The sequence below is a fragment of the Geospiza fortis genome, unplaced genomic scaffold (genome assembly GCF_000277835.1).
Source record: "Geospiza fortis unplaced genomic scaffold, GeoFor_1.0 scaffold140, whole genome shotgun sequence".
Taxonomy (NCBI): Eukaryota; Metazoa; Chordata; class Aves; order Passeriformes; family Thraupidae; genus Geospiza; species Geospiza fortis.
Genome location: NW_005054459.1, coordinates 560,817 through 567,141, shown reverse-complemented (window position 1 = coordinate 567,141; position 6,325 = coordinate 560,817).

The window sequence follows — 6,325 nt, the reverse complement described above, 5'->3', positions numbered from 1 at the left end:
AGAGATCTGATGGCTGTTTTCCCCTGATATGGTGCCACACACTCATTACAGCACAGAGAGCCAGACACGGTCAATTCACTTCTGTAAGCACACTCAAGTAGCAAAAAGAATAATTTTTATGAAGTTCTGAGGCTCATGACAGTGGCAAAAGGCATCCCTTGGTGTCCTTGTTTTTCCTTCCCATTCTGTTGGCACAGAAAGTGTCAAACATCAGTGGGTGCTGTTTCTCTGATTTACGGACTATGGGGAGTATTTTAGGATAGCTGGGAAAGGGGGAATATTTGGGAAAAGATATTTGAGAGACAAGGCATCAGTAGCCTTATAAATACTTTATTCATGGCATCAGCAAAAGCAAGACTATTTCATCCCATGAGAGTACACACCTGGATATATTCTAATGTACTCATTGGCTGTTGGCTTCCTTTGAATTCCTTATTTCTCCAAAGAGAGCTGTATCCCAGTTTTTAAGAAATGCACATGCAAAGGTAAAATCGAGAGTGGGCAAACAACAGTATCCAGAAGGATCTGCAGTTTCTGCTTCAATATTCCCTCTCTCTAACAGTGCTGAACACAGAAAACTTCTTCCCAAACCAGTATTTCCTGTTTGTTCCCTGTGCTGCACAGGTGACTGCTGATCAGCACTTTCAGAACCTGATGGACGATGATAAAACACCTTTACAGCCCCAGCTACTGCAGGAATCTCAACACCCTGGCCAGAGCTTCCCACACATGACTTGGCAGCCAAAGGGGCTGGAGCACAGAGAGCTCAGCAGGTGACACCTCCAAAGTCCATCCAACACCACAGCATCCATTTCATCCACAACTGCACAACTCCTTTGTAGCAGGAAGCAGCAGTCTGAGGTTATTTCCCACGAGCCCTCCTGTTCCTGCGCACCCAGACTTTGCTTTGTCCTTAGCAGGCACCAAGGAAACTTCTGTCTGCACAAGAGAGAATGGGCCAAAAACCCTTACCTTCTGTTCTTTTATGAGCCACTGGGGATTTGTCAAAAATGTTCCCTAAGCAGAGGCACATCCTGATTCAGAAAGCGACCAGGTACTAATAAAACATCCTGTGTGTGCAGCAGCAAGGGTTTTACATCTCAGCGGTGTCTGTTTCCAATGCCATATCCAATGTCTGTTCCTTGTTAGCTGTAATCAGATCCAAAATCTCATTTACAAAGTCTGCATCAGGCAGAGCAGCACCTTTTCTCCCAGTGTCACTGTGGAGTTTGTAAAACATGTTACACACTCCAAAGTCAAGGTGGTATTTCAGCTATTTCAACAGGATACACAAAAATGATAAAAAAGTACAGATCCAAGTTGCTGTCATTTCCCTGTGGGAGGCACAGAATAACTCCACAAGGCAGGGAACATTATCCCAGTGCCTCTTCCAGTACCCGAACCTCCCCCTTGACCCAGGCAGAAGGGAAGATGAGATTACCTGCTGGTCCTCTGCAAATATTTATAAAGCCCTACACAGAGCAGGAGATGCTGCCATAGAACCTCCCAAATCTGTGTGAAGCTGTACTTGAAATCCCCTCCAAAGAAAACAAGAAGTGTGTGCACATTTAACAATATGCATGCAGAAAAAATGTCCTGCTGCCTTTCAAGGAGCTGAGGAGAAATGGGGAAATATTTTTACTGCCAGACCAACCCCCAGGACTTACAAGACCTGTACAGATGTCCTTGGGACTGGCCATGACCTTGAATTATAAGCATATTAAAACAATGTTAGAATTTCTCACCATTTCACTGCAAGTCTCTCAGCACTTCATATTTTCAAAGCTCCAGTCATGGAGTCAAACGGTGATGAAATATACTCAGTTTTCATATAATTATTAAATCATCTTGTGGAGGAAATGTGAACAATATGACCCATCTTGCACATAAAAACTCAAACTGGAGAGCAAATAAAATTATAATCAAAGCACACCTTGAAAGCATCATTTTTAAAGTCAGACTTGTGATTTTCAGAAACTTGATTGATGTTTTTTAAATGCTGGAGGGGCCAGTCCTACCACAGATGAAAAGTCACTGCAAAAGGTGAGCATTTCTTTAAAATTAATCCTTGGGTGCAGAAATGAAGTGCTCAGGCTCAGGGCAGGGAGTCAGTGCTGGACCACAGGGACCCTTCGCTCCTCTCCCCCTGAGGTGGCCACGGGCCCTGGGCAGAGGAAATTCAACGGCAATGGACAAGAGGAAAAGCCAAACCCCTCCCTGGGAGATGACAGGAACATGTTTTAATCAAACAAATTCAAGGCACAAGTGCAAACTTATAAAAGGGCAGTTCACTTCACTAGAAAAATCAAACAAGTACATGAAGGAGAAATCCATACTGCTTCCACTCATGGACTTGTTTTCCATTTTGAAAGGGAAGGGGGAAGGGGGAAGGAAGGGGAGGAGGTGCAATATATGCAACTGCATTTTAGCTTTTTCACTCTACTCTTGTGTATACATGTAATTTTAGTAATTTTTAGTCCATCCCAAAGGTACTGCATTCTCCTAACAGCACTGCATGGCAGCTCTGAGACAGGCCCTCTCTTTCACCCAGCTTTATCTCATCCCTTGATCTAACAGCTGCTCCAAAAGCCAGTCAGATCTGCCAATGCAGCACTTGTGAAGGAAGAATAGAAAATGCATGATTACCTCATATCACTCCAGACACTTTTTCTCTTCTGATGCTTGGTTGTGCTATTTGCTAGGAGAATTAACCCCACTCTACACAGATATGAGGACTGAACACAAAGAAAACACATAACTGAAAATACACTGGAATTTTCTGTTGTTAATTTCTGCCATGATGGTTTTATAAAGTGTGAAGAGCAGAGTTCACAGGGTGTGAGAAGGTAAGTTTATAAGGCATGAAGAGAGTAAAATAAAAACCTGAGAAATAGTTTACCAAGTCAGCTTGAACTTTTCCCCTTTCAGTAATGTTTTCCAGCAATTTGCCATCACAGCTAGGTGGTGTTAGCACCCAAGTACATTATTTTTAACACCCTTCCTACTGCTCAAAGGAGCAGAAAGTGCTGCAGAGGCCCAGGAGGAGGTTCCCACTCCATGAACCAGCAGGGTGTACTTTCACCATTGTTCTAAAGCCACTGAAATCCGCAATGATAGAGCATTCCTCATGTGTCATTAAACCTGTCTCCACAGAACCCAGAGGAAAAGTGCGTGGTAAAATCCCTAAGTGGTACCACACTCTCTCAAAGGGCTGTGCTCCAGGAGGTAGGAGTTATTCTGAAGCACATTGGTGCTAGAGAGCACAGGGAACAGAGCCATTGATAACCCGTGGAACAGTTCATTCTGCACAAATACACTCCTGTTGGGTCTTCTGGCTGCAAATTAACCCATCCTGGCTTTCTGAACCCACACAAAACTCATCTTCACAGCAGCAGGTTTGAAGCCCTTCCCTCCTGCCCCGCAAGCCAAGCCCCCAGTGAGCCTCAGTGCCCGCAGCCAATGGAGCTCAGGGCTCTGTGCCGGCAGGGCTGGGCTGGCAGGGCTCAGCAGCAGAGCAGCCCAGCAGCAGCTGCATTCCAGCTGGCAGCCCTGCTCCTGCTGCTCCTCAGCCAGCCCCAGCAGGGCCCAGAGCTCCCAGCCCTGCCTCTGCTCTTGGGGCTCCCTGGGCCGCTCCTGCGGCAGCGCAGCCAAGCACAAATCCCACTGCTCACTGCCTGCACCATGGCTCGTCTGGAACTGACTCACAGCCTCTGTAACCTTCCTTGCTCTGACATTCCCCTGCCAAACAAGACACGAGAAATAAGGAAAATCAGAATCAAGGAGCTGAATTCAATAGTCCTGGAAGGGAAATCTTTATCTTCACAGAGTCCTGTGGCCAAGTGGCTCAGATTTTCCTTTGCCAATGGTTCCAACCTGAGCGCTGAACTAAGTAACAAATTCTCAAGGAAATAAAGCTCACTCCTGAAATTCATAAGCAGCAAAGCCAAGACCAGGATTGATGTTGTCTGCACACCCGGCAGCTGTGCAGACCCTGCAAATCCCACCATTCTTTCTAAAGGGACAGTGACAGCAGCAGCCAAGCACCCTCTGTCTACCAGCCCCAAATGGAGAGAACAGAAGAACAAATAAAAGGAGTTTTGTCTTTTGTCTGTGAATTTTGGGATTTAAAAGTGTCTTGAATACATATTTTAAATGAGCAAAGAGGTGATCCTGAGCCTAAAAAGCAAGAAAAGGGATTGGAAAAGGTCAACACAAACAGGCACCATACAAAACATAACACTGTATTCAGGGTCTTTCGGCATCTGGAATTATTTGTGAGCAGCTGCTCCTGAGAAGTTCCATGTGTGGTCAACCACTGAAAAGGGAGAATGTGCTCAAACCCGGGAACATTTGCTGGAGAAAAGCTTTTTGTGTGAATCGTGTGTCTCCAATGTTTGTTAATACTGAAGAGTGCAGAAAAGCTGTATTATTTCTGCAAATCATCAGTCCTGCACACAAGGGAAGAAGCAACATCTCTGCCAAGGTTCTACCACTCCAGAACTGAGGAAAAGCCTTTTTTGTCAACTGCAGAGACACCACGGGGAAACTGGGGGAAATTAATTAAAAATGAGGCATGGACTTTGCACAGAAAGGGCTGTAAGCTGGGCAGATATCCAGCGAGATCTAATAAACAGATTCAGGCAGGTTTCCATGAAGTATGTAACAAAACTGTTATCACCTCAACAAGGCTAAAAACACAGCATAAACAAAGCCCAGGAGTACAACATAGCTTCGGAATCAATACTTATTTGGAGTTTTGGTTCATTCTGTGCTGCTTATATACATACATAAATATACATACACATATATATATATATATATAAACACACGCAGGAACTGTGAGAGTTCTTCTTCATTTCGGTTCTGTTTTAAAGAAAAAGCTTCCCGTTTTGCACTCAGAGGCAATCAATCATGGATGCTTTTATAAGCAGGGTAAAATATAATTCAGGTGTCCATCTGCAGTCCTAAACCAGACCACGAAGTGTGTCATTTTAAAACAACAAACTTCATTAGAAACAGCAGACTTTTTTAGGGTGAAATTGGTAAGGAAAGCCAAGGCAAAGAGCTAAGGAAGTTTCAAGGGCCCCAGGACAACACTGTGCCTGCACACCACATGAACTGTGAGAGAAAAAGGAAGGAATTGGTATGTCTAACATGGTTTTTCCCCACAAGAACTTCACTTGTGGTGCTGGGAGCTGTCACAGCAGTTTTTCCAGTAGTGCAATTATCTCCCCATGAAACTTGCTTCCCTCTCCAGAGTCCAGCGGGAAAAAGGAGGGGGTGTTTTGTCTTTTCTTTCCAATAATGAACTCCTGGCTGGCAGCCTCAGCAGCTCTGCTGTTTCCCAAACTCATGCTGGCTCCAAGGCTGCAGATGGAAGCTCAGCTCCTCCACCATCCCAGCAACCACATCCCAACATGTCCCATAAAGAACAACTCTGGGCTTTGCCAGAGCAGACCCCACACATGAGCAGCAGAGCTCTGACACTTTCACAGCTTCCCAGCGGGATCTGAGGATCAGATATGGAAGAGGTTTGTTAATCTCATCATATTGCTCCTGCAGAAAGTGATGAGCAACTGTGGCAGTATTAAACAAACTCGTTTGTACACAAAAAACTCAACACAGCTTTGGTTAACCTTCTGGGCACAAATTTAATGGCTCTCTGCAACCACAAATACCAGGATTAAAGAACAACCATCCTCTGAAATTGATATCTGGTGTGTGTTGGCCTTGTTCCCCCGCCGTTAATAGTGAACAGAGATTCCCAGCCCATGAAAATCTAAGTGCTTTCATGTGTGCCCAGAAGCAGCTCCCCTGGTACCACACAGAGCTGCAAAAGTCCCTTTAAATGAAGCTGTCAACACTGAGCATTAGAGGAGACCCTGCAAGATGAAGACATCAGCATAGTTTCCTCTTCTTGCTCTATTTTTCACAAGCCATGCCTTGTTTCTGGCTAGCCAAGTCCTCCAGCCAGCCTGCTCTCCTCTCAGTGCTCCAAATGAGACCAATTTAACAGCAGAAAAGGCTCAGATCTGCTCCTACACTCTGGCTGCCCCCTGGGCTGACACCACCAAGAGCTGGTTTTGCAGTAGATTTTGCTTATGCAAAAGTATGTCAAGAGGAGTCACCGCCTTTATCCTCACAGGAGAGTGCGAGTATCCAACACCTGGTATCAAATTTGTTACAACACATGCCCAAGGTCAAAACCCACTCTTAGTTCACCTGTAGCAAGGGGTTTGCTGGGTGCCTGATGCCATTCAAAGTTCTACTAAAAGAAAACATGAAAATCTGGTCCTGGTCCCTCTTCCCATCACTCCAAATCATG